Here is a 14,114-nt window from a genome sequence, read left to right on the forward strand (position 1 = left end):
AAACCACAAGGAACTCAAGAAGAAGGAAGACCAAAAGGTGGACAATGCATTCCTTCTTAAAAGGGGGAGCCAAATACCCATGGAAGGAGTTGCAGAGATTAACTTTGGAGCAGAGACTGAAAGAAGGGCAAGCCAGCCTAAATATAGCTATCTCCTGAGAGGCTCTGACAGTACCTGACTAATACAGATGTAGAGGCTCATAGACATACATTGAACTGAGTACACGGTCCCCAGTGAAGGAGTTAGAGAAAGGACCAATGGAGCTGAGGGGTTTGCTGCCCCTTAGGACGAACAACAATATGAGCTAACTAGCACCCTCAGAGCTCCCAGGGTCTCAACCACTAACCAAAGACTGCATATGGAGGGGTCTGATTGTTCTGGCAGCATGTGTATAGTAGAGGATTGCAAATTCGATCATCAATAGGAGGAGAGGACCTCAGCCCTGTGAAGGTTCTGTGCCCCAGTGTAGGGGAATGCCAGGGCCAATAAGTGGGAGAGGGTGGGGTGGCAGGCATAGGGAGGGGGGAGGCAACAGAGGTTTGTTTTGTGGTTTCTGTTTGTTTCTTTGTTTTTTGGAGGGGAATCTGGGAAAGGAGAAATTTACATGTAAATAAGAAAATATGTAATAAAAAAATTAAGAAAAAAATTTGCTTTTTACAATATTTCTTTTTGTAGATATTTCACTGCAATATTGTGTGTATTTACAGGCTGCTATGTTATCATTCAGCATGTATATGTTGTGTACTGACTCATTCACAGTAGCTAGCATTTTTCATATCCTTATAGTTTCTATCTGAGGCTTTAGAATTCTTGTCTTCTAGTTTTTCATTAAATGTGTAATGTTTCCTGTCACTTGTCACTGACCCCTCCCTGAGTGATTCTCTTTGGTTTTTACCCATTATCCAACCTCCTTTTATATCTTCTTTCCCAAATTCTGCTCATCAATGTGACCTACAGATATACTTCTTTTTTCCTGTTCATGTCAAGTAGAACATACAGTACTTCTTTTTTTTCTAATCTGCCCTGACTTACTTCCTAACATTTCATCCTCCAAGTCTTCTATATTGTTGCAAATGATAGGATTTCATTTTTCTTCTGTTTGAACATCATTTCCTTTGATCTCCATGACACTTTCCCTTATTCACTCATGAGTTGATGGGCACACCACATAGTCTGATCCATTCATAGCTACTGTGAAGAGAACTTCAGAAATCATGAAAGTGCAGCAATTTCTTAAATATGCTAGTTTCACTATGTTTGTATATATAACAGAGCTGTGACAGCTGAATCACTCTGATATTCCTTCCTTCTTTCCTTCTTTCCTTCCTTCCTCTCTTTTTCTCTTTCTCTCTCCCTCTTTCTTTCTCTCTTTATTCCTTTCTTTCTTTCTTTCTTTCTTTCTTTCTTTCTTTCTTTCTTTCTCTCTTTGAAGAATTTCCATTAACTTCTGTAGACGTCCAACAGCCATGGACAAACTGGGTTTTGCTGAAAGGGGGTCTAGAAATGAATAGGACAGGGGTGGGGGAAGAGAAGGATGAAGCCAAGACAAGGTTCTGATCAAGGCTCTGAGTTTAATATTTAGCACTGTGTTTATATAGGGAAAGCCCTCAGACTCACCCTTTGTTTCAGCTGGATTGTATTGCAAAACAATGTCAGCAGGCAGTTTATTCTTCTAAGTTCCTGTAGGAAGTTGCACTTGCAACCAAGGCAGATGACTCCACCTCTCTGCCCTTAAGGCAGATGCTCAAGGTCTATTCAGCCTGCTCAAGGCTGGGAAGGGCACAAACTTCTCCATAATGATGATATTATACTTAACATTTCTGGAGACAGTTTCTTGGGTGGACTTTGTGTCTATTAACTCATTTAATCTTTATATCAAACTGACCACTGAGAACTAGCATTATCTCTTTTTTGATAAAGTAAAGAACAGAAAAGGACAGTGGTTTCCCAAAATCACAAAGCAAAAATTAAAAACATGCCTCCACAGAGTCATTTTGTATCCTATACTGTATTTAAAATATCACTTGGGTAATGTTATCTTCACATTAAGAAAAGTAAACACTCTGAAAAAAGAGTAAATATTTTCAGGAGAAAAAAAGACATCAATAAAGACAGTTTATAGAAATATTTAGAAATCTTCTGAACTAAACGTAAGTTGTTGTGTCCAGAACAAATGGGATAAAAGATGAGGACTTTTTAGGGAGAACAGTAGCAAGACTGAAGGTGGTGTCCAGAACTCAGTTGCTTTGTAACTAATGCAGGACTATAATAATACTGTTGATAATTTCTGGATTGTGTGTCATTGAAAGAGTTCTGCATCCCTGAATTGGAAAAAGTTATTCTAAGAACACTCTACAGAGAATCTAAGTAAGGTATTAATCCAGTCTAAGATCACTCTACAGAAAATCTAAGTAAGGTGCTAATCCAGTCTAATCTTGACCATTGCTATGAGCTCTCCAACAATTCATGTACTGTAATTTAAACAAATTAATATATTTATAAGAGGTGAGATCTTAGCAAGGTTGTTGCTTCATAAGGGCCCTGTCCCTATGAATGAGTTTAATGGCTTTATTAAAGTCCTTGAGGGAAATTGTTTGCCTGTTTTTGCATCAAGTGGAAACATAAAAAGATACCATCTTGGAGGAATGAGCCTTCTCTAGACATCAGCTCTACCTGTATCTTGGAGCATCCAAGCCTTGAGAACTGTGAAAAATTCATTTCTGTTTTAATAAATTATAAAGGGTAAAATATTTCATTGTAGCGACCTAGAGTGATTAAAAGAGAAATTTAATAAAAGATGAATTTCTACTTATTTTTAATTCCAGAGTTATAATTTAATTATAAGTGCACATATTTGTTAAGCTTTTTAAAATATGTTTTGAAACAAAAATGGAAATATGCAAGTGTATATTTTAGCTCATTGAAGAAAGAAGTTATAAGTCTAAATAATGAGATATGTGATATAAAATCAGAGAAGAGAATATAAACAAAATCATTAGTGGGGTCATAGAACTGAAGCAGGGGTGAGATGCTTACAAAACTTGTTACTATAAAGTCTTCCTATGGATAAACTGAAAATCTGTCCTTAGCTTTTGGCAATTGATGGGGAAATAGAACTCTGGTCAGTTCCACAATTTATAAGGAATATAAGATAAAATCCTAACAGTTGATAGGAGTAAAATAATGGCTGTCACTAATATTCGAGAGAAACTTCTCCCTGTGGCCCTCATAAAGTCAGCACCATGTAATAGAGGCACCTGTATCCTCAGAAACACTTCAGGATTGGACAGCATGACAACTTTCACAGAGCTGTTGACATCATTCTCAAGCAAAGCGGTCAATACAGTGCCATCCAGGTATGAAACTGATTTAATCTGGCAGTATGTGTTGAGTCTGGGATAATAGATAAATGTCATCTTTTAATTGATCATATATGTATTATCTGCACATTCTTTGACAGATGTTAAAAAAAGAAATGAGTTTTAAATCATGGTATTTTGCAAGCACTTAGAATATAGATTATTTATATATTGATAGATAAACACAGCTTTAAGTATTAGTTTATCTGGGCAAGAGTTTCCTATACATTAAGAAAAGCATATCATAAAGGTTCAGAATACAGCCTACACCTAGACAAAAAGTTCAGTTTGTTTAAATAATAGGCCGCATACTCGTCCAATGTTTCAGAAAGTCCATCTAATTCCTAAGCAGCTGAAACTATGCAGTATTGTTATGAAAATTATTTCCACTTCTGTAAGGATGCATGACTTTCAGACAAAGCAGTCTTTCAAAACACTGTCAAGAGAGATAATTTTGAATGCATTTGTAAACTTTTGTTCAATCAAAACTCCATTATGAATGATAGACTTTAATAGTAGAGGAAAACTTAAAGAATGGCTTAATCCAATACAAATATATGTGTATATGTGGAATATATATGTATATATGAATGTATTATATGTGTATATGTGGAAAACCAGGTCCCTCCCATACATCACTTTTTATTGCTTCTCAGTCTGAAAACAAAATGGTGACATGAGTTCACATCTCCTGGGCATACATATTCTCCTTCCTCTCTACCTGACATGTGCCATTACCACGAAAACTGCACTTCAAGGAAAGAACTTGCAGCATGCTGTGTTTGTGAAGATGGCTGCCATAGCCCATAGAGTTTAACATGATTTTCTTCACTGAACCGGCTAATTACATGGAGTAAACCTATGACTGCCATCACAGTATTGGTGTACAGAAATAAAATGATTTGATTAAAAATAATTCCCACAATTAACAGAAAGGGAAACTACCTGACCCTCAGCCATCAACAATACAATGACAATGACCCATCAAGATAATGCAAGTCAAGATAATGCAGGAAAAGGAGTGACTTGGTTAGTGGCTGGCCATGGCTCCAGCCTGAGAGCTGCCAGACTCCAGCCACCAGAGTGCTTCTGGAAGTCTCCTGCCATGCCCTGCACCATTCTGTAACAAGAGCTTCCATTCCTGTCACTTCACATATTCCGTCCCAAAGCTCTGTCTGTCGTTTCATTCTTCTCTATGTCTCCCCTAGGAGCACCTTCATTTTAATATAAATAGAGCATTTCATCATGCCATGGCAAAGAATCATGGAAGGCATGGCTCTCAATATTCCTGCTTACAATGTATAGCTATATTCCAAAAGAAGTCTTTTTAAAAGAGAAGAAAAATACCTAGTTTAGTAAAGGAACAGCAATATTGTAAATCTAAGCATAATGCGATCCATATGTCTGCAACGGCAGAGGAGGAAGCTGAACTGGAGATACTGTGTTTATGGCATTTGTCAGGACCTGAGAACACAGCTAGTTAGCAGAGCCTGCTGCTCTTTGCTATGTCTAAAATACCAGATCATCTCATTGACTGCCTGGGGTCAGGTGCCAATTTAGGAGCTCTAGCAATTGAAGAATACAATATTTCCTCCTTAAATTTAGGGTATGAAAAAAAAAACCTTTAGCATGATATTGTGAGATTTGACAAAAACATAACACAGAGATGACGTGTGAAACATCAAAGGTGTGGTGGGAGGTTTCGGTGACTATAGCAGTGTATTTCTTCATAGACTTGGCACACAACTTTCTGGAGAATCTCACCAGCTCTCCTGGTTAGATTAGTCAACTTGAGACAAACTAAAGTCACCTAAGAAAAGAGAACATCAGTTGAGAGATGTCCTCCATCAGCTTGACCTATGGCATGTCCATGGGGCATTGCCTTGATTGATGATTGACATAAAGATTCCAATACACTGGGGGGGGCGCCACCTCTGGGGTGATGATCTGGTTGTATGAAAAGTAGGCTGAGCAAGGCCCAAGGAGCAAACCAGTAAACAGTACCTTTTTATGGATTCTTCATCAGGCTTCTACCCTAAGTTCCTGTTCTGGCTTCCCTTGGTGATTGGCTCTGATCTGTAAGCTAAATAAACCATTTCTTCTCTCAAGTCACTTTGGGTCAGTGATCTGTTATAGCAACAGAGAAGCAAACTAAGATACCTGCCTTCTCAAATTCCTGTGGTCTTCTGGTAGTGACCAATCCACAGCATCCAGCCTGTTTCAGAGTGATGACATACAAGGGTCTTGGCCTATTGCAATCTCTGTTCTCTCCATTAAAGCTGCTCCTTTGCCCTAGTACAACATTAAAATAATTATCTCTTTCTCTCTCTAACATTAAATGTTACTTTAATTTATGTAACAAGATCATCATAACACAAGACAGAAAAACTTGGAGATTTCTATAAGACTGAGGTTTAGCAGACAAGATAGGGTGAACATTTGGAATGACATTTCATTTTTGCTTCCTTTGTTTCTTTTTTTTTCTTTTAATTTATTTCTAGTTAAGAGATCAAGCTGGCATTGTCCCAAAGCACTCTCTGTCTCTCGCAGCTGGGGAGTTGCTGGCCAGTCTCCACAGTGGTCAGGCTGGGAGATCCCTGGGCTTTCTCAGTAGCTGTGTCCACAGATTACATGTTCCAAACCAAACTGCAGGGACAGTCTGGCTTGATTTGTTTCTTCTTTTGTGGTTTACCTTTTATCCTTTGGAGCTTCTATAATTTAGCTGTGGGTTTGCTATTGTCTAACACATACGCACATTTACACACACACAACAACAACAACACATTTACACACTCACACACATGCAAACAAATTATTTGTACGTCATTGAGTTTTAAGTCGTGCTTTATGGCCATTTTAAAATTAAATATAAACATTTTTGTGTTTCTCTCCTGTCAGTGATTGCATTTCAATAAAACGAAAGCAGTAAACTGCAGGATTTCTCTTTCTTTACAGATATTAGACTTTAAATCTTTTATCATTAAATAATGTCAATAGAAGATGAGATTGTACTTTCCTTTGTTTAATGAGTATCAACAAAGTGTAGAGTGGTAGAGGGGAAGGAATTATTTTTTTATGGAATATATAAACTGATAAATAACAAAGCTCAAATATGAATTCTAAAATTCTGTAACATATTTTGCTACTATGCTGTAAAAATCATAATTCTCCTTAAACATCTTTATATATAATTAGTCAAGAGACAATTTTACCATACAATATGATCATTCAGTCCATTTTATATATTTCATATACTAACCACTGTTTATCAGAAATAAAGAAATGCCTTATTATGACTGTCTTTGAGATGTCAGTTCCAAATTTATGTGGTTAGTTTTTGCAAATCATTCCTGCCAAATTAACCACATACAATGTTTTCAGTTCCTTTTACCAAAGAAGGATCTTATCCAAGTCCCTCAATGTGGCTAGTGTCTGATTATCTTAAACTAAGAGTGTGTGTCAGAATTAGTATCCTAGAGTCTAGGTCTAAGAAATCTTGTCATGTAAGGTCATATGGAAAATGAAGCTAAACCAGGGCCCTCATTGTCATTACAGAACCTCAACCACAGAGGGACTGTAAATGATAGCTGCCCATGACATCAACCAAGGCCAACAGAAGAGCAGTCCAGCTGAGCCCAGGCACCCCATAGAACTGTGGGAAATAATAAATCATAATGATTTTTATTTCATTTATTTACTCTTTTAGTCTTACATATGGACTCCAGAACCTTAGGCATGTTAGGCAAGAACTCTAATACTGAAGTGAATCTCCAGGTACATTGAATCACTATTTAATTTTTAAACATCAAACTTAACTGGATATTTAGCAAATTAAAAATGTATATATTAAAGTTTACCTTTACATTTATACAGAGATTTCAGTGTCTATATAAGCCCCTAAATAAATGTAACTTCATCCTCCCTCTGTATGTTGTATGTGGGCATAGACATGTAGGTGCAGTGTGCATGCCTTTGTGCATATGGGCAAGTGAGGAGCATGTAGAATGTTCTGCTCAACCACTATCTGTATTATTCAATGGAGATAGCATCTCCTACTAAACCCGAGCTTGGTTGACCACCAGCAACCCCCAGATATCTGTCTACCATCACTCTCAAAGGCACTGCAGTTACAGGCCCTCTCCTGTGTCTCACCACACTGAGCCTTTCATGCTGGTTCTGGGGATTCACTCAGGTTTCACACTCACACAGCAAGTGCTGTTCCCAATTCAGTCATCTCCCCGGAACCACAGCTGTGGTTTCCTAGTCCCTTATTTTCCGATTTTCAGTTGCTCTAGGAATCAGAATTGCTTATCAGTATAACATAACTTAAATGTGTCTTTGCTGTGTAGCGTTTCATCTAAAGAACTTTGAAAACACAGCTGATGAGATGCAGGCAGAACACATAAGCAAATCAAGTTCTCTTCCATAGTTTCAGGCAGTGAGAAAATGTTGTATGTTGTCTTCTTGAAAATTCATAAGAGGAATACAAAATACTAAGAATTCCCTTGGCTCATCTATTTAACTGTATTATAATCTATATCTTCCCAATTTAGTGTAGTACAGAACTTCATGATCACATGAGAAAATTTTTGGGAAACAGACACTCTAGACTTTTCCTACCTACATTCTTTTACCTACCCACCAGTACTACCAGGTTGGGATGCATGAGTTACTGAAGATTTGGTGTCTCAAGGAATGAACTCAGTAAGGGAGAGTATTATATACTCCTTAGTAGCCATGTCAGAATGGAGCAGAAGAGCTCAGGCCAGCAGGAATCCATTTTTTAGAAATAAATCATCCCTACAAAGAAATGAAGACTGACAGAGTGTATGATTAGTCAACTTTAAAGAGTATGTTCAAAATGTTATATAACATGCAGCAATACATAAAAGATATTTATATTGTGAAAAGTAGTTCCAATGGTTCTTAATAGAATGCAGTTCTTCTTCACTGATGACAAAGGATGTAGATTAGAGGTCCCACATGAACACACCATTTTCAACCATCATCAGTCTTCCAAAGTAGGAGCAAAAGTCTCCATGTGGCTACATATCACCCAGCATTTTTGGTGTGGCTACAACATGAACAAGATAATTCCTTGAAGATAATATGGGAGCTATTCATTAAAATAGTAATTATATCTAATCCTTAGCCAATCCTTTTTATGTCTGAAAATGTATTGATACATATCCTTTCACCTTCAAAAGTATATGTGCTTGAGTTCTCATCAAACATTGTATCTTATGCTTAAATATTGGGAATGCACTGATGCCATCAATGTAGGAAACCTGATTAGGTAAGTGACAGAGCATATCTCGACTCAATGAAATACTTTGTGTATTTGCAAAAGGAAAATGAACCACTGCCACAGGAGATAGAACATTCATCAGGACACACTGAAAAGTGCTTCATAGTATGATAACTAAAGAAGAAATTAACATATTCAGTTATACGTTTTGGTGCTTTGCAAATACAGCTTAATATTTCTCACAATACACATGTCCTCTGGGGTCATCATGGTTCATCTATTCTTACACAACTAGATGTATTCTAAGAACTCCAATATAGAAACTTCCCAAGCTCTTGACAACTGATGATATATAGTTGCAGGTACACATAGTTTAAACATATTTGACTAATACATTCAGAAGCCAGGCTTGCATGCTGTTAATAAAATCCTTTCCTACTGTCAGCCTTGTGGGTTTCTCAGGCGGCATGAGTTGGACTGACAGATGGGAATTTCCTTTTCCCTACTCTTGTCGTCAAGACTCTTCTCATATAAACTTCCAGAGTCATCTACAACTCATAATCATTTCAATATAAGTAGTGTGTGTTAGCCAGACCAGAAGTGAAATGTTTAAGTAAAATTTCACTTTAAGGATTAAGTAAAGCCAACAAAAGTCTGTTTGATGTCTTTTCACAATATTAATATTGTCCTGGGTGTATGTGCCTTTCAAATTGTTCCAGTTGTTCTGAGAATCTCATCAACTATGGGAATAAAATGATAAATTCTAAATATATTCTAAAATCTATTCTAAATTCAGAATAAAAAATCCATCACAAAGAAGAGCTGAAATATTACAATAGGGCTTTAACTGAGAGCATATCATGATAGATAACACTGTTAGGTAAAGCAGACTGAGGCAAACCTGTCATGTTGCTATGTTAGTCGACTCTGCTATATTTGTAGTATAAAATATGCAATCTAGACCATTTCCCTCCCCACCCCACCTTTATCCATATTCTTTCTTCCTGCCCTTGAATCCAGTGTCTTGAGAACTGCAATAAGTTTATGCACTTACCTTGAAATGTTGTTGAGAATAATCTTGTCTGTCTGGGAGGCCTTGGTGATGTCAGGGGAATCTGGGAGGACAAAGAACTGCCCTCAAAGGAATGCTGTGGTCACCCAAGTTCCAGGTAGCATGGAAAGGCAAGGTAGGAATCCGGATGAAGAAAGGGAGATGAAGGGGTTGGTAGCCCTAAAAACCTAGCAGAAAATTGGTTCCTAAATCAAAGCATCTGGAAGAAGCCACACCATGGTGAGCTCTGGGACCAATACTAACCAGCCAGTCTTATGGAGTCATTTCCTCGGTTGAGGTTCCTTCTTCTCTGATGACCTTAGCTTGTATGACATTGACAAAAATCTAGCCAGCACAATGTAATAGGTTGTTCACTTTTTTAAAAAAACCCCAAAGTGGCCAAATCCTATCAGTCAAATATACTTCCTAGGATGGTGTTTCTAAACTTCACATAGAAAAACAAATGGCAACAAACCACTATCATCATTGGGAAGATAACTGAAAATGATCAGTTAATTGGATACATTTTCTAAAACAAACTGAAGAGCTAACCCTAAAGTGATCCAAATGGGAGGTGCTCCAAATAGAGTGTGAGCCTAGGCTGCCTCTCCTGACCCCCATTCATCCATCAGCTATCAGCTCTTTTCTTTTTATTAATTTATTCTCATGTGTTGCTTTTGACTGTAGTTTCCTGTCCCTCCCTCTGCTACCACTTCCTCCATCCTCTCCTTCTCCTTCCCACTCCACTACTTCTCATAAAAGGGCAGGCCTCCCAGGGATATCAACTAAACCTGACAAATTTAGTTGTAGTTAAATAGATACCTCCCCTCATATTTAAGGCTGGATGAGGCAACCAAGTAGGAGGACAAGGGACCCCCAGTCAGGCAAAAGTATCAGAAATAGTCACTGCTCCCTCGGTTAGGAGTCTCACAAAAACACCAAGCTACACAACAATAACATGTATGCAGAGGGCCTAGGTTAGAACCAAGCAGGCTCTAAATTGTCAGTTCAGTCTCAGTCCCTATGATTTCAGGTTTGTTGACTCTGGGTTTTCTTGTGTGCTCCTATGGAAATGCTGGGTATGTGGAAAGGCCTTGAAAAATATAGATGGAAAAATTCTTAAATAATTCTAATTTCTAGCAATTGGATTTTCTCAACTATAATATGAGTCAATTGGATTGGGTGATGGCTAATATAACCCCAGCCCCAAAATATTTTATATCCTTCTGGGTAACTCTCAACATGATCCCTAAGGCTCAGACACTACCAGGTCAAGACTCTGAAGCCAGATGGGTGAAAAGTCCTATTTCTCAGATACGTTTGTCATAGAAAACATCATGGAAAATAAACCCAGATTTAGAACTGCCACCTTACAAACATTTTTGCTTTTAGGTTATCATATTAAAGGCCTCGGGTCTTACTCATTGGTCTTTGAACACATACCTATATACCTGATGCTTCAGATGTGTGTCTTTGAAACACAGATTATAGGGTCATACTTGTAGCAAACATAAGTGAAAGAATAACTGTTCATGTGTTCTTATTTTTCTCCTGGGTATTTGGATAGCTCTTATATCAACCTGGCTTCCATTCTTTCTTCTTTGAAGCCATATTTATTTTTGTTGAAATTATTTTCTGCTTTGTATGAAAATACACTTTATTAAGGATTAATACAACTAAGGGGTTCAGTTTTAATGAAATCCTAAAGCAAAGGGGGAAAAGGGAAAGTTAAATCCAGCGTGATTTACTTCAAAAGCAGGGGCCAAGGGTCACAGTCCTCAGTGAAATCCTTCTCACCATTTCCCCTTTCCTTCTTAACCACCTGACTGGCCACTGGGCCAGTTCACACTATTTGTATTAAGTGTGAACTGTAACATTTCCCTTGTTTGTGTTAGTCTTGCTCCTCTTCCTCTCTACCCCAATTCGGTCCTATCCTCCATCTCCTCAATCCTAATATCTATCATTCCTACCTATTCATTGTTCCTTCGAGATTTTAAAATGCAGTGTTGGAGTCCAACTGCCCAATGTCAAGACTTCAATGCAGTCTGATGGACAGACATGTGACTTGAGTTTTTAATACAGATGCCTCTACACTGGTAAGCTATGGATACATTTAATAACAGTAACAACCTCAATAGATAGTTTCACATAGTTTATTTATTTATAAAATGTTTTCAAAACATTTTAGATGACTTTTAAGTCATAAAGGCCACAGTGAGGTGGCGTCATTGTTACTCAATCTAGAACAGTGGTGCCTTTACTTGTTTTCCCAGCTTGTATCCATATACATGGATAGAGAGCAAGGTAGGGAATGAGGACGAGGGAAGGAATGGCGTAAACATAGCACCCTCCCCCAGTGCCTCTAACCTATGAAGAGAGGCCTTTTCAACATCCACCTTCAACAAAGATGCTTGCAGGAGCTGGTTGTAACTCACAGCCATGTGCCCATTTCAGCACTGACTCCTGCTATCACCTGTGTTAAAACATCACAATATTTCATGGTTTAATTGAAGCACTCTGGCGTCCAGAGTTATTTTTACAGTCAACTTGAGATGACATGTGATATCTCCGACTCACGGAAGCTGTGAGTCAGAAATTCTGTCTCTCGTTATAGTTATAACTTTTAACATGTGCTAACACGTGATATCCTTAGATCATGTGACCTGCAGTTATTTCTGAAATGAGTGTTTGAAACACCAAACTTTTGTCATGGTGGTAACACTTTATGCTAAATGAAAGCAACACTTTGGTCTCTCATACTTTTTTTTTTTCTCTCTCTCTTCTGGTACCACATGTCTTAATAAAAAGCAGCCATGCTAATGTTTTTCAGATGTCTTCAACAAACCCAGAGGTATTTAACTAAAATAAGCAAATACTAGGTGAAATGGGCTTAGCAGTCTTTACAAGGCTATTTATAAAATGCTGATCAGCAGCAAGGAAACAAAGAGAATTGATTTTGAGGGAAAAAAGTCCAACCTATTTTAAAGCTCCCGAATATGAGAAGAATAGATTCCTTCAAAGTCTAGGTACCATTTAGAAAGCGAAAGCAGAGAAAGTGTGAACCTTCTAAGAAGGCAGCCCAAAGATCCTTTTAAGAGATGTGAGCAGGGAAGCTCTTAGAATGAGGCTAATTAGCTGTTTGATGTACTTGACAGAGAAAGATGTACGCAAGCAGAGAGAAAAGACTGCAAACATAGATATCCCTCATCGCATTATTGTCCAAAACTTTAATTAATTTCTTGAGGACTATCTTTTCCATAATTTAAAACGGTTTCAAAGATGTACAACTAGCTGGTTCAGATGTTTCCTTAACTAATCACCTGCGCTGCAGGGGGCTGGAAAGGATAGAGCACACTCCGGCAAGCACACTCCTCAAGACAGCCAAGAATCGCTTTTCTAGGATCCGGCTTTGGTTCTTCCTCTGTTTGCACAATGACATTGAGAAATGTGTGACTTGATTTCACTAACGTGCAGCTCAGACCCCAAGTAGCCACGATGGAGTTCCTGAACGCAGAAGGGACAGCTTAAAATTGGACTTTTACCTTTTGCATCCTAAGAGAAGAGAGAGTCAAATATAGGCTAGAGGTTAGTCAATGAAAATGTATTGGTATGCTTCAAAATACAACAAGCACTTCTCTTAGAAATTTTCTAGGGTTATATGTCTCTAGAAGATATGGTTCCCAGTGGAAAAACATTGAGACAGATAAGGGACAATGATGTTTTAATGAAATGACATATATTATATATTAAAGTTATAATTGTGACAACAGCAACTAAGACATTAATATGCACTGAACTTGAAGTTTCTGTTTATTTCAGTTATTCGCACATGAATTGTTTATTTTCCTGACTTTGCCTATTTTTTTTTCTTTTTTTTTTCTTTTGACATTTAATGACATTACTTGAAAGCTCATTTTGCTGGCATACTTAGGGAATTGGTCAATAAGTGTCAATAGTTTAAAAAAAAAATAACAAAATCAAAAACTCCTAAAATAATCAGCTAAGATGTATGAGTGCAATAATCTTAAAATCATCCGTGACTTTAGGGTGAGTCAGAGATGGCATAAGTTGCGTGTGCTTTTCCCTCCTCCCATTCTCTGGATGTTTGTGTGTAGGAGCACCTGCGATACAGTTCACTCATTCACTCAGTAAATATGACTTAAGGAATTCCTAGGTGGCCTGGCTGCTGAGGGCAGAGGAAGAAGGAAAACACATAAAGTCTCCTGTGTGGAGCTCCCATGATCCTTGGGGTGAGAGGATTAATAAACAGGATAAGTAAGTAACTTAAATATTGTGATGCCGGCAAGAAGTTCAGTGGAAGGAGAGGAAGGCTTTGATCAGGGGCTAGCAGGACAGCTCTTGCATCATACACCCACTCTGGTTGCTGGGCTGTGTCTACTCTGGAGTGTAGAAAAGATAGAAAAAAAAGGAGAGAAATTGGAGGGTACATTACAGT

The 14,114-nt window shown here is 37.9% G+C and overlaps 1 protein-coding gene across 9 annotated transcripts in view; it reads left to right on the top strand.

Moving 5' to 3' along the window:
• LOC116093765 overlaps positions 1-14,114 on the top strand; it is a 187,984-nt gene that overhangs the window by 9,175 nt on the left and 164,695 nt on the right. For 5 of the 9 annotated variants that reach the window (XR_004119831.1, XR_004119832.1, XR_004119833.1 and 2 more), the window contains exon 2: positions 3,270-3,356. The exons of 1 other annotated variant lie outside the window; for it this stretch is intronic. The gene's annotated coding sequence lies outside the window, so the exon portion shown is untranslated. Of the gene's footprint in view, positions 1-3,269; positions 3,357-4,015; positions 4,220-6,914; positions 7,006-9,684; positions 9,899-14,114 lie in introns of those variants that run through there. 3 more of the 9 variants (XR_004119834.1, XR_004119836.1, XM_031375468.1) reach the window with 3 other exon arrangements.

Source organism: Mastomys coucha, unplaced genomic scaffold (genome assembly GCF_008632895.1).
Source record: "Mastomys coucha isolate ucsf_1 unplaced genomic scaffold, UCSF_Mcou_1 pScaffold16, whole genome shotgun sequence".
Lineage (NCBI taxonomy): Eukaryota > Metazoa > Chordata > Mammalia > Rodentia > Muridae > Mastomys > Mastomys coucha.